Source organism: Gallinula chloropus, assembly GCF_964237585.1.
Source record: "Gallinula chloropus genome assembly, chromosome: 1".
Taxonomy (NCBI): domain Eukaryota; kingdom Metazoa; phylum Chordata; class Aves; order Gruiformes; family Rallidae; genus Gallinula; species Gallinula chloropus.
In genome coordinates this window covers 76,878,444-76,893,956 of record NC_140085.1, presented here as the reverse complement: position 1 = coordinate 76,893,956, position 15,513 = coordinate 76,878,444, and positions in this window count along the sequence as shown.

The window sequence follows — 15,513 nt, the reverse complement described above, 5'->3', positions numbered from 1 at the left end:
TACTCTGGAAGTTTCTTTTGGTAGCTGAATTAGAAGATGCCCTTTAGTCCATCCCAGTTCAGGGCCCAGCTCTGTGCCTACAACACCTGGTTCTCCAGAGCATTCGGCAGTTCTGCTCCATCTGTTTTTCTTTTCAGCAATCTAAATTCATATTGTAAAAAGTGCAATAGTGCAATGAGCATGGGTTTTGTTAGTGCTATTAGGCTTATGATGTGGAAAATAAAGAACTTGCTTCCTACTGTTTAGTGAAATTTCTAGGAAATTCCTAGCAGCTTTATTTAATATTTGCAATAGGTAGCTTTATCTTTCTAAATGATTTTAAACAATCATTTTTCAATGAACAGCTGTTTAAATAGGAGCTAGGGTACACAGAAAATGAGCATTGCACATTAACTGGACTCACAAGGGATGGTAAGAGAAGGAGAACTTCCTTTTACTGTACTAATCTCCTTGCCTCCATGGTGGTATCTGGCCTAACAGAGAACCTCTATACCAGGCTTCAAGACTCTTCAGGTACTGGGTTACCATTTAGGAATAATTATACTTTAGAAGCTTTGGTTAGATTTAAAAGGGTTTCACTGAAGTGCCTACTGTACTGTTATTCCATTTTACAGGTGGAAAGGTTATGGGGTTTTAATCCTGTCTCAGTTCATCAGAAGAAAGTCAGTCTTTCCAATTGCTGTTACTGTTGTACACTTGATTCTCTTGGTGTTCTCCTCTGCCTTTTGTCTAAAATCATCTGCATGGTATTTCTGCCCATCCATAGCACTAAAATGTCTTCTGTCAAAGCCCTCATGCATCATGATGTTCTGATTTCCTTTTTACTAGCCTTGGTTCTCAGCCTTTATAGTGCAGGGTCTTTAACTTTACAACAGTAAAATTCAGTGCTTTAAAAAAAAGGAAGCTGAGATTTTCATATGATCAAAGCATTGAGGCTTTAAGGAAAGCACTGGGTATTCTAAGACAATAGAAAAAGTCCATGGGTATTTGCAACCCTGGAACTTCCTGGAATACATGATTAAAAGGGGCCACAAAGACTCTCAGATTGTGTTTTGCCCCAAAATGGAAGGTCTTCCACCTTCTGGTATTTCATGGGGTGTTTAATGTCCAAAGAAAAAAGAGGAGAACGTGCCGCTCACATCCCCATTCTCTGTACAGTAGAGTTGGGAGAGGAGGAATACTGAGAATGATGGACAACTTTTAATGAAGATAACGCCACTGGATCGTTGTTTCTGCTTGGGTAAAATGATCAGAGTAATAATCTTCCCTCCAAATTAATTGAAAGGTGAATTGCAAATTTGCAAAAATTCCTGTACTGGACATTGCTCAGTCACTTTGACGGACTCCGAAGATCAGTGCCTTTGCAAAGAGTATTCCTCATCAGTGCACTAAATCTGGCCTCTTCCACTCATCTTTGTTTGTTGCTCCTGTCATCAGGAGGGCAGGGAGCAGAGACCCTTCTCTCTTGCTTCCCCATCTCCTCCCTTTCTATAGCCGCAGGAATCAGCCGTGCTCAGCCATTCACCTCCCAGCGTGGACAAGGCATTGTCTATGTTCTGGGGTTTGTTACCTGTCTAAAATACCCGGGTCTCTGCTATGAGTCTATTCAGAAATAGTTTTCTAGAGTATTTTTCTGTACACATACAAGTCTCTCCTACGAACATCACCAACATTCTCTCCACACCTTTCTGGTGATTGCTGATAAAGCTGGAAGTCCCACTGGGGCTTGCTGTCCTTGCCAGGCTGGTCCATCACCTCTGTTACATCTCATCCTCAGCCCGACTAGCAAGGTGTACTGTAGCCTCCCTTGTGATTTGTTCCCGTGTTTAAAAACCTAAGCTTACCTTTCACCATTTTCTCACTTTTGCCAGTTCCACAGCAGTGGCACTGGTCTGTTCTTCCCAATTTGTCTTAGTGCTGAAACTGTTTTGTAACGAGAGGCAAAAGCAAAGATGGGATTAGAGCTACATCCATTCATCTCTGTGTTACTGTAACGCTAAATCTTGATAAATGTTAGTCTTACATTATTACTGTTGATTAAAACATAAAAAAGAACAAGTCCTGGTTTGAAGACCAGGCCACTTTAATGAGTAGTGGGAACAAGAGCACTATTAAAAAGGGTAAAAACTGAGGAGCCTGGTAGGTACGTCCATTTTAAATGTTTGCCATGTGTGTTGAGGGTGACTTGGTTCACACGGAGTATCTGCAGTCAAGTCAAAAATAGAACTCATAACTTGCATGCTTGTGTTTCTTCAGTCCAGTCCCTTCAGAAACAAATCTTGGATTTACTTAAAAAGAACAGAACTGAAACATGACCACTGGAGTTTGCTTCGATTGCCTGGTGAGCTGGAGTGAGAATCAGAAGAAAAGCGAGAGACAAAAACTGGGACAGCATACTGGGAGGCTTAGTTAGATGTTTTGCAGTGCTGTATGTGCCCTATTGTACTGTGGTTTTCATGGGTGTCAGTCCAACACCAGCTTTAAGGACTGGATTAATACGAATACTTCAGGTCTAGTGGTGGTGCTGTGATGATGCACTACAGTAGTTCACCAGGACTAGGGATTAGATATAGTAAATGAACTACAGACAATAGCAGTCTTGGTTGCAGCTGGCTTGTTTCCTAAATATTAATACTAATACTGCACTGAAAAAGTAAAACAATTTAAAAGAACTGGTTGGAAAATCTGTACAGGTGTAAAAGTTAGGCATATGGCATAGCGGTGATTGCCAATGAAAATGACAGATGATTAACATTCATTAAAACTTTCAATTAACACCTTGAAAAAATCCATAAAATAATACTACATGTAAATAATGTGTTATGTCTCCAAGTATTCCTGCTTTTACTGTTTCTTAAGAAAGGGAATAGAGAGAGAGAGAAGAGGGGAAGTGTATTCCAAAAGTACTTACTACAAAGATTTTTTTAGCTCTTGGTTTGTTTTGGACTTCAGTGGCCAAGTGATGAATAAATCAAGTTTGAGCTGTCAGTATGGGAAAAGATTTGGCCTGGATAAGTTAGTCCTTTATGTTCCCAAAGATGAGCAAAGATTTTCTTGTCCATATTTTTATTGTGAGCATGAGAGAGAACCCATGAGAAACTTCAGGGCCACGTGAAAGATGCTCTGACCAGCTAGCTAATTGCAGAGATCAGTACCTGATAGTAGTTGCAGTCCTGCCTGTGTCATGCCACATTGCTCACAGCTTTAGCATCATGAACTAAGGAAGAAAGATTTGTCTCATGTAAGTGACAGTAAATTAGAAAGTCAAGTCAAGTCGGCTGTTAATTATCCTGAAAAAAAGCTTCAGGCATCTCCTGGCTGCTGTGACACAAAGAATTGTGTTTCTGGAGAGGAGGAAGCATCTTGGTCTTGAAGAAGCAGATATGTGGTTTAAACAATGCACGTAAATGTGTGTGTTAGGTGTGGATTCTTTGACATGTGGGATTCACCTTGTTCATTTCAGACCGCACCCACTGACACTGGCACTTGCAATTGTTCTTCTCTTTTTCATTACTGAGCACTTCTGTGGTCCTGGCCAGACTCAAAGTGCCACAGAACGCTGGGGCTTAGGGGATCCAGACTTCAGGCTTAATTTCCTCTACTCCACTCCTCCCTGAAATGATTGCATTCATTCCTATATCAAATGTATCTCCTTTTCATAACCAGATCCAATCAAGGCACAAGCATGGCATTTTAAAATGCATACCTCCTTTTCCTTCTTTATTAAAGTTCTACTTTGTAGGTTTAGAGTGTGTGTCACGTCGTAATCTTGCTTTTACACATTTAGTGTCTTAGTGTGACCTGGGTTTTGGCTAGGATAGAATGGTCTGGAACTTCCAAACAGATCAGACAGGAGACAGTCCATGCAGTAGCCCTTGGACCATTCTGAGCAGAACCAGATGTACAAAACGTGCTCTACACCACAGCCTTACCTGGAGTCTCTGGCAGAAAGTACCAAGGGAGACTTGAGGTTGACTGCTAGGGTTTTAGAGTCGGGGTTACCGAGGATCCAAGACCTGCCACACTCCAACAGAAAAGGAAATACTGGCAGCATATGAAGGGGTTCAAACTGCTTCAGAAGTGATTGATACTGAATACCAGCTCCTCCCATCACCCCAACTACAGGTACTGGGCTGGGTGTTCAAAGGGAGGGTCCCCTCTACACATCATGACGCTGATGTTACATGGAGTAAGTGTGTTGCGCTGATCACACAGTGGGCTTGAATAGGAAATCCCAGTCACTCAGAAGTTGTGGAACTGATCATGGACTGGCCAGATGGCAAAGATTTCACAGTGTCATCAGAGGAGTAGGAGGTGACATATGCTGAAGAGGCCCCTCCATATAAAATCCCCCAGAGAAGTAATATGTCCTGTTCACTCATGGGTCCTTTTGCATTGTGGGAAGGCATCAGAGGTGGAAGACTGCATGACAAGCTGCAGAAGCTGCTGAAAGAGAGGTTGAATTGAGTCACTTTGTGGAAATGAAAGCCATCCAGCTGGCTCTAGATGTTGCTGTATGAGAACAACAGCTAGTACTCTACCCATGGATGGTGGCAAATGCCCTGTGGGGGTGGTTACAGCAATGGAAGCAGAGCATCTGAGCTGCCCCATTGTGGCAAGTTATTGCTGCTCAGCTAGAGAAGCTGGTTGTAGAAGTACGTCACATAGATGCCCATGTACTCAAGAATTGTGCCACTGAGGAACATCAGAACAAGGCTGTTAAGATTGAAGTGGCTCAGGTGGTTCTGAACTTGCAACATAAAGGTGAAATACTTATAGCTTGGTGGTCCCATGATGCCTCAGGCCATCAAGGAAGAGATGCAACATGTAGATGTGCTTATGATCAAGCGGTGGCTTTGCCCATGGACACTGTTGCAGAGGTTATCCATGAATGTGAAACATGCACTGGGATGAAGCAAGCCAAATGGTCAAAGCCTCTGTGGTATGGAGGACGATGGCTGGAATATAAATATGGGGGGGGGGGCTGGTAGATTGATTGCATCACACAAACCCACCAAGGCAAGTGCTATATACTTACAGTGGTAGAAGCAACCACAGGATGGCGGGAAACAAATATCCCATGTCCCATGCTGCCACCTGGAACACTATCCTGGGCCCTTAAAAGCAGGTCCTGTGGTGACATGGCATCCCCAGAAAGAATTGAGTCAGACAAGGGGACTCATTTCCAAAACAACCTGGGCCAAAGAGTGTGGCATTGAGTGGGTGTATTGTATTCTCTGTCACACACCAGTCTCTGGGAAAATTGAATGGTACAATGGGCTGCTAAAGACTACACTGAGAGCAATGGGTGGTGGGACACATAAACATTGGGATACACATTTAGAGACCATCTGAATAGTCAGTGTGTGAGGGTTTACCAGTTGAGGTGTCCCTGTCCAATTAAAACTTCCATAGGGATAAAAGGGGTTAGAATTCGTGCAGTGCCCATGAACAATATGTTGAGGAAGACAGTCTGGGTTAGCCCTGCTGCAGGCAATGGCAAACCCGTTGGAATGGGTTGCAGGCAATGGCAAACCCAATGGAATCACTTTTGCTCAAGGACCTGGGTGAACTTGGTGGGTGATGCAGAAGCATGGGGAAGTCAGATGTACACCACAAAGGGATTTGATTTTTGGGAAATAACCCTGCCTTTGCATGTCATCACTACTACAACTGCTATAAGCTGTATCAATGGTATTACAACAAGAATCACCCAAATTAATGAAGAACAAACTTTGATGAAACCAAGAAAAGTGCAGCAGCGATAGAACCATTGTCTTCAGCAACCAGTGCCCAGCAACTTCCTTGAAATCATCTTCAGCCCACAGACCATGAGCGTAGACCTTGCCAGATACACCAGCTGTGAGCTCCAGATACAGTGTGCAACGATCCCATGACACACACCTCTCCTGCCCTGAAAGATGGAGCCCAAAGTTAGGATCACGTGAAGTCAGCCAACATTTTAGAAGCATGACCCATAGACTAAGGGAATGATACATGCCTCTCTGTGTGTGTATAAATATATGTGTGTATGTGTAATATATATATAAAGATGGGAAGAATGGTGATGATTAATTTGGAAGTGTAGGATCTGGGTATGTTGTAGATGGTATAGAATAAGGCATGGATAAATGACCTGGTTTTCAGCTTGGATAGTGTTAATTTTTACAAGAAGCTGAGAGGGGGAAACAGCCAGGATACCTGACCCAAATTAGCCAAAGAAATATTCCATACCATATGATGTCATACTCAGTATATAAGGGTGGGGAGCTGGGTGGAGAGGTGGGGTTGCTACTTGGGGATGGGTTGGGCACTGGGTTCTGGGCAGTGAAATTGCATTATGAATCACTTGCTTTGTATGTTCTTGTAATAGTACTGTTGTTATTTTCTTCTCCATTTGCTGTCCCAGTAAGTAGTCCTTATCCCGATCCGTAAGTTTTACCTTTTTCTTCCAATTCTCCTCATCCCATGGGGCAGGGGCAGGGAGGAGTGAGTGAGCAAGAGGCTTTGTGGTACTTGGTTGCTGGTTTGGGCTAAATTGTGACATAGGGCTATCATTTGTCTGAGGTAGCTGAGAACTCATGAAGACAACATGATGGGTATTTAAAAATACTATGAAATAGCTTCATTTGTAAAGTATCTACCTCTGGGGTTGTGGGAGGGATAAATAAGAAGTCCTTTAATTAAAATACCCATAAAAGTGCTCAGTACCTACTTGGATCACTATTTTATAGATGTAATTAAGAACTATTTTTTCCTTCTTTAAACTTTTCTCTCACTGTGTTTCTGTTAACACCACCTGTAATCATTGACTAAAGTTTGCCATACCAAGTCTACTGCTCCTTTCCCACCTGACTGCATATGCATTACAGTGTGAGCTGTACCAGGCAGAGCCCTGGCCCTAACACCAGCTCCGTGGGTTGGTGAAGGTCCATTATCGTTATGGCTAACTCCCCGTGCGCTGTGTTCACCACCTTGTATTGTGAAGCTCTGGGCCTCAATTTTTTCTTGGTCTTGTGGTGTCCCTGGGATGGTTTTGTGGCAGGTTTTGAATTCTGATAATTCAAAATGCCAGAAATACTGAGCAGATAGCATGGCAGATTAGTACTTGGGGTGTGTGTGTGTGTGATTTTTCTATAACATACCACTGGGTTGTGCATTTTGTCTTCTGGGTTGTTTGTTTGGGGGTGTTAGAGGATGAGAGGTCTGCCAGAAGGGTGGAAGGAGCCAAATTTGGCATTACACATTGGCATACATTGATGCATGATGTGATGAACTCTCCCATCAGACTGTTTCCCCTTGGAGAGTTTGTTCCGGAAGGGACCAGGGAGAAAAATAGGGGGTTTTGTGGTGTGGATGATAAGGCCACCTCAGTACAATAAGTAAAATCAGTAAAATAGGAAGCAAACTAAATAAACCATATGCACACACCCAGCCTTCCAGTCAAAGGATAAATAACAGCGTCAATTTAAGCACACTGCAAAGAGCCTTGACCTCTCTATTCGGTCCTGGGGACCCCCTCCCTGAAGTTGTATGCAGATGATGGGATATAGTTAAATAAAACTATAATTAGAAGCAACAGGAGGGAAGAGGAAAAAAAAATATGTCAGGCTGTTACCTTTTTGCATTTGACTGCTCTTGGATTGCTGTTTTCTGAAGTGATCTGTGGTGGCATCTCTTGGCTTCCAGGAAGGCAATGGGAATTTTGTAGCTGACGTCAATGGGAGCAGAACGAGACTGATGTTCAGTGTGTTTTTTATAACCCTGTCCCTAGTGTACAGTCAGTTTCGTTGTTTTCCCTGATATTTTTGTGGGTGTTGCATACATCAAGAAGGAGAAAATAGTACTTAAGAAAGACAAGTTGTGGTTCTGAAACCAGAAATCTGTCAGAGAGGCTCAGGGCTGGGGCGGGGGGAGGAGGTGGGGGCAGCCATAGAGCTTGGGACTGCTGTTAATGAATGTTACAGATTTTACTAGATTTTAGTATGGAGCTATTACTTTGAGCACCTTTCCTTCCCAGAGGAGATCATCACTAAAGTCTACCCTCTCTGACACAAGAAGTTCCAGAGCAGTCCTACTGATGAGCTCATGGGTTTCTGTAAATAAGAAGAGTTTGGAGCTTTGGATTCCAGTTTGTGTCATCCACCTGAAGCCTGACATCCCTCCTAAATTCACGCTTTTGGCATGGGATGTAGAAAGAATACATATTTTCCTACAGCATTCTGACAGGCTGATCTGTGGTGAGACCTTTACACTGTGATGTCTACTCTCCCTTGATCCGTGTCTGACATTCACTAACATGAATGGCCGATACATGTGTATGTAGAAGGGCTATTTAAGACTTGCTTATCCTAGCACTGAAGCTAATCTCTTTCCCTCTGCTAAGGTCAAGGTTGAAAGATGACTCCAACTAGCAAAGAAAGGGAAGACAGGTTTGAAAACGGAGACGGGGGGAACAGACAAAATATGCTGCTGTAAATGCTGATTTGTAATCTTCCCCCTCCTTTCTTGCCATCTTTTTTCCTTTCCCTGTCTTGTTAAGTGTTTATTGAAATACCTGGTAAATATACCTGAAGCGCTGCTTTTGGATTAGGCAATAGGTGGTGGATTTAAATTTCGACAATTCATATTTAGACAAATGCCTGAGGGTGGGATCAGAAGTTACCTCTGCAGACTTTGTCCTCCTGGCAGTACGTATTCTCCCATGCTGCAGTGGAGTGATGTTCTCCTGGTACTTGGGGAAAAAATCATGGTATGTGGGACAAAAAAAATGATTAGGCTGATCGGCCTTTGCCCCACCTCCAGGGGATTGCTTTTTAGGTCAATCAGGAGAAATCTGTGTGGAATGTAATGGCATTTATTGAGCAATCAAAAACTTACCCTTGAGCCTACAAACTGCTCTTGTGGTATTTAACAGGGATCAAAAAAAAAAAAAAAAAGAAAAAAAGACAACCTGTGTTCTTTTTTCCTTCTCTTTAAGCAAGGAATAATAGATGTTTGACACTGTCAGGAGACTGACATATTGTGGTTATGTTACTGTTGTTGAGTGGTTTCAAAAAAATTTGGGATAGTACAGATAAGTTAAGAGAATGCAACAAGCCTATTTTTGGGTAGTCGTGTACCATCATATGTAGTACAGTATTCTTTGAAATTATAAATGTTATGTAACATACAGGTAGAAGCCAAGCCTTGCACTGAAAGCACTGATGTCATAGGTCTGTGTTCTGTGTACTTCTTTGGGTTTTATTCTTTTAGTAATACTAGCCTAAAACTGTTTCTTTGCCTCAGTTTCTTCTTCTGGTAGAAAGAAATAACAAGGTTTCCACGTGTAGGTTTACTACCTTTATGTCTACTCTGAAAACCTTACATGGAAAGAGCACTAAAATTATGATTAAGTGCAGTAGATTTGTAAAAGTGGACTCTTTAAGATAGCATTTAAGTGCATGAGATGAGATAACTTCCTGCTCCAGAGCTCATTTAATCATACATACAAGCTCCTGACATAAGGAGAGCAGCAGATATCTGACTGCTGTACTGCGAAGACGGTAGTCATTTCAAATCTCTGCAGCCCCTCAGATGAACATTTCTACCTACCTGTGGTAGGTTTTTCTTCATGTGTTCATTAAAGCCCCACCCATACAAATTGTTTAAAATAGAATAGAATCATAGTCATAGACTGTGTTAGGTTGGAAGGGACATTTAGAGGTCATCTAGTCCAACCCCCCTGCAGTAAGCAGGGACATCTTCACTAGATCGGGTTGCTCAGAGCCCCATCGTGCCTGACCTTGAATATCTCCAGGGATGGGACCTCCACAACCTCCCTGGGCAACCTGTTCCAGTGATCTACCACCCTCATATTGAAGATTTTTTTCCTAATATCAAACCTAAGCCTCCCCTTTTCTAGTTTAAAACCATTACCCCTCATCCTATTGCTACATGGGCTCATGAACAGTTCTTACCCAGCTTTCTTATAGGCACCTTTCAGGTATTAGGAGGCTGCTGTAAGGTTCCCCCTGGAGCCTTCTCTTCTCCAAGCTGAACAAGCCCAACTGTCTCAGCCTGTCTTTATAGGAGAGGTGCTCTATCCCTTTGATCATTTTTGTGGCCCTCCTCTCGACGCACTCCAACATGTCCATGCCCTTCTTGTGTTGAGGGCTCCAAAGCTGGACACAGTATTCCAGGTGAGGTCTCATCAGAGCGTAGTAGGACCTGTAGCAAGGAAAGGACCTTTACTGGTACTCTTGTAGCTGCATGGAAATTGATGGGGCTTTGCATGCAGCGGTCTTCACATTAGTCTGGCAGGACTTTGGCCTAAGTTCTCCGGCTTGTGATCTGAGAAGAAAGATTTCACCCTTCAGTTCTGAAGAGGCTGGGTTTTTTTCTGGCTGCTGTATACATGAAGCCCAAGATTGTCTTTGTCTGAAAATAATTTTGGTATTTCTTTTGTTTGGAGCATACCATGTCATAGCATCATCTGAGTTTAGCACAGCATTTGCTTTCAATGTTGGAAAGCCAAAGCTCTTGTAAAGATTGTAAATCGTCTGATAATATTTAATCAGTTCACAGAATGTGCATGCTTGAGTAGTAAGCACTCCTGAAGAGCTTGCACCTTTAAAAAAAAAAAGTGAAGTACAGTGATAATATTGCAGAGTGTAGAGAGGTTTAAATTATTGGAGCACTTAATTTTTTCTGTAATTGCTTCAATTTGAAGGAAACTAGGCAAAATACCAAGCTGAAAATGAGTTGCATTAATCGAAAAATTCATCAGTCAGAAAGCAGGATTTAAACCAAAATGCCCAATTAAAACAAAAAAACACACTAAAAATGTTGGCGCTAAAGCCTTAAAGTGATGGGGCTCATATTCCTCTGAGTTGGCTGTTGACTTTGGAGGGTATTAGAATAGCTTCATACATTCATGTCGCTGAAACAAGAGGAGGAGCTAAGGTGAAAAGTGAGGTGCATTGCTTGGAAAGGACAGCTGTGCAGAGGGAAACAAGCTGGCTCCTTGTGATGCACCACAGTAACAGGTAACAATCAAATGTGAGGGTAGATCAGCTAAAGGTTAAAATCTTTTTATAGTAAGCTGACAATAAGATAAAATATTTAACACCACTGTGGATATCTTAACGGTGGGTAAAGAGCTTTTTGGTACTATGTAATTATATTTCATAATGATTTAATGAGCCTTATTATAAAAAAAAAAAAAAAAAGTTGTATCACTTGAAAGTTACCACACAAACCAAGGCAAAGTATGGGATGCTGCTGCAGTTCAAGACTCCCTTTGAATTTTCAAGTCAGTAAGTTTGCCATTAAAAGTAAAATTTGGCTAATAGGTAGTCTTTTTCTTTGTGGTCTGAGAAGTTTAGCATAAGCACTGATAGTTATTAAACAAAGGACAGCTAAAAAAAACTTGTTTTCAAAAGAGGGTGAGGTGCTCTGTCACTGAAACTTAATTTAAGTCCTAATGAGTTTTGACCACATATAGCTCCAGTACCCCATGTGGTAGATTTTCATATACCAGGTTTCACTGGGTTGTTGGCACTGACATAAGCAAGTAGAGATAGATGCCCAACTTCCCATATGGAAATAGTCATCTTTAATCCCTAGAACTTCATTATGGACTTGCACATCTTTCAGAAACTCTCTCCCTCTTTCTTTGCCATCATGCAGAATATTTCATGATGCTGTACTTTGGTAGAATGTGGACAACTGCTGTAATTTCCAGTTTTACCTTTTACTTTGCATCATGTAGATGGTTGTGATATAGAGAGGCATAACAAGTGAGTAGAGGCGAGTGTCCAGGGGAGAAAGCGCTCTGTGCTTTCTGCTCTGTGTGTATCTTGAGAGTGTTTGGTCACCACTGGGTTGGTACTATGAAGGTGACAGTGTTTGCGTTTTGTCTGACATCTCCATGGTTGCAGCTGGCTTCACAGTGATGGCATGGACAATGATTTTTTGTCTGGGATCACCACCTGCATAGCTGCAGGATTGTGTCTGGGTTGTTCCTAAACCGCCCGTCAAGAAAAGTCATGGGGAATGTCTGCTGCTGATGACCTCTATGTCATCTCTCACACAAAAATGTGTTTGGGACAGAATGTGTCGCCAGTGGGTAAGTAAGTGGTCTTCAAATTCATGTTTTTGTAAATCATCAATGGAGAAAACCAATGCACTTCCTTTAAAAGAAAAAATCAAATCTATTAATGACTCCTTTCAAGGGTTAGTACTCCTTTTGGTCATACAAGAAGGGGTGTGTTTTGTGTGTGGCCCTGTGGACAGGACTGGGTTGACATACAGATTGTTCCAAAACAGCAAAATAGTTTGAGAGAAGAAAACCTGGATCCAAGTCCTTGTGTTTCTTAGCTGGGAAACAATAACCTGACCTGCCATAAAAGTTCCTTACTTGGCTTGAAAGCAAAGTGATACCTGCCTTGGAATTTAATATCAGGAAAAAAGTATTTATAGCCATGGCTTCTTCACTTGTGTCACTGGGAGGTGCCAGGGGATGCCCAGTGTTGACAGTGGTGGTAGCAAGAGCAGTGGGTCTAGAAGCAAGCGGCACGGGTGGGACACATGTCAGAGCAGGAGACGAAGGGAACATCTCTTGATTGATAAAATCAAGGGGCCTGGAAGAGCTGTAGCCTTCTCCTCACAGTTTCTTTGCTCCCCCTCCTTGTAGCTGGGGGAGAACTTGACCTGTGTGCTTCATGCAGAGCTCAGTGGAATTGGAGTAAGGTGAGTAGGTTGGAGGTGGGCAATGGTGGAGCCTGTGGGGAAGATGAGTGCTTAATTTTTTGGCCAATTTTTACTTCTTTGTATCCAAAAGTGCATATATTGCTTTACCGTTGATGTCACTGTGTTCAGATGAGTTTGATATGCTCTCAGACCAAGGGCCCAATTTCTGAGGCACATTAAAGCAAAATGGTTCTAGCTGTGAAAACAGAGTGTGATCAGACCTTTTACTATTTTCTAAATATCTGGTCTTAGATACTGAGAGATGATGACTGATAATTAATTTTGTAGCATTTCTACAAAAAAGGGGATTGAGGATCAGCTTTTTGAAGGAACTTGAGCATGGCACTGCTCAGGGCTGGAAAAGCTTCCCTGGATATTAAGTGTGACTATTGCACCCATTTTGATGTAACCAGCCCACACCTCCCTGTGTCGTCTTCTGTAGTGCCTCCTTCTTGTGCCGCACGTGCCTCAGGTTTTCCTTATTCTGATTTTCACTTGAGGTCTAGCCTGCAACTGAGGATCTGAGCTAATACTCTGAGAAATGACTTTTACTATTTTGATGTGCTTTTTTTTTTGCCAGAAATGTGTACAACAAATATTAATAATTTCAAATTCTAAAGCACTTGCTTACCACTTCAGATGACCCAATTGCATGTGACATTTTTATTTCTGATACTTCACCTTCATTCTTTTCTACCCCCCCTTCTTTTTCATTCCCCGTCTTGCTGTCAGTGATACAAATCATCCTTAGGAGCACAGATACTCTGCAAGTTGCTGTGCTGGAAGTTAATACGTTAAATAGTCACAGGGTTGGGTTTTCCCCCCCCACTTCTCACCTGCACTTAATCCTATCCGGTGCAGAATGAAAAGAAGAAGTGAGAGGAGCAGCAGCGATGGTTAGCTGTATTGCAATTCCACTGCATTTTCATTAGCCTTAGGTTCAGTTTGCTTGGGTTTGTAATCCACTCATCAAGGTGAAACCCAAACTGTATCTTTTTGAAGAGTTTTTGCTCATCTCTTTTTATACAGGAAACCAAATTCCCACCGTTAAGCAGTGGTGATGGGAGAGGGGAAAAGAGAAGCTGTTCCCTTTTTGAAACTCTACATATTTTTAATTTAATTTTTAATCTTCCACTTCTCTGTCCCTGGGGATATTGAAAAGACTTGTTGTAAAATATATTTATGTAAACAATAAAGGTCTTTCTATTTTACTTCTCGATGAATGTTACTTGTTTTTAAGAGCTACAAGGCTGGCTTCTGTGATCTCTTATCCTCCATCCTGTACTATGTCTCTGTAAAGTGTCTGTGAATACCTGTGAACTTTCCCTAAGGAAAATAAGTATTTTGGAGCAAATACAATAGCAGGTCACAAACATTTCAATCATTAATCCGCTATTACTATGCATTAACATGTGCAGTGCATTCTGTTTCTTGGTTTTAATAATCCTTTTTTTGTTGGCTTCCTGATGCTCATACATCACAGAATGTGTTAGGGGCCAGTGGAGGGCTTGTGGTTCAATCCCACACTAAAAACAAGGTCAGCTTTGAAGTTAGATCCTATTTAAAGTTAAATCAGGTCGCTTAGGTCACCCATCACGCCAAGCGCCGCAGAGGACTGGGCACCAGACAGGTAACAGTATGTTTGTACAGATTCTCTCCACACAGCAGGGCTGCGTGAACTTGAGCACCCACACCTCAGGTGTGCACCCTGAATGTCACACCTCAAGTGTGCCTCCTCAGTCCCCAGAGACACACGGGCATGCTCACTGTCTGCTCCCTGCCAGGGCTGCAAGGGCTCAAGGACCAAGGGCTTCCCATGTCTGGGGTCACCAGCACGCTGTGGCTGATGGCCAGTGGTACCAGACTCTTCGATGGTGACCTTGTAGCATGGGGACTCCACAGCTGAAATGTAGGGTCTGACTTAGTTGTAGGAGGAGACTTTATTTTGAAGGCAAATACGAATGTTTTCATCTACACATGCATTAATCTTTCCCCAGTCCTGCCATGCTCTTTTAGCTAGTTTCTCAAGTTAATTATACAGTATGGAGTATCTGGATCTTTTTATGTTACTTGGAAAAGTGTTTTAATCTTAAATATATTGTATGCCATTTAGCTGTGTGTCTGATATTAAGGAAAGAGGTAAATAGGAGCAAAGGATCTCTGCACCACTCAGCATTTTGCATTAATGCCCTCGGTGAACTGCAGTTTTCAAGATGTGGTATAAACGTATCCGACACTTCTGAGTAGGGGAGGAAGAGGAAGGATATTACATTGTTTTTAAAACAGAGGGCTCGGTACACTGAGGGTTTGATGGGAAGCTCTGCCACTGCTTTTATTTCAGCAAGATGCAATCTTGTTACAGGAGTCCTTTTTCCAGCCTTTGCGATGAATGCTGAATGATTGCGGAGTACTTCAGAGCACCTGTGAATGGTGGCTGGGAAAACCAAGTTGTTCTCAATAGGCTTGAATTTGTTGTCCAGGGACCTGGGTTTTTACTAGGAAGTTGTAAGGTTTCTAAAATGTAAGGTCATAACATATTTTATCAACTACTAATCTGTCTTGACAATGAATGGTCCAAAAGTGAAAGACTCTGTACCTGTACAGCCCCTTTGAAGTGGCACCAGGATGGGATGTCATAGCATAGGGCGGTCACACATCCTTTCTGGTGCTTGGCAGTTGTGTGGGGAGCCAGAGCAAGGGACTGATGTAGCTGCAGAACTAATGTTTAGGGTTGTTTTTTTTTTTTAAATTGCATACTCTCTCACATAAGTATCAGCAGCT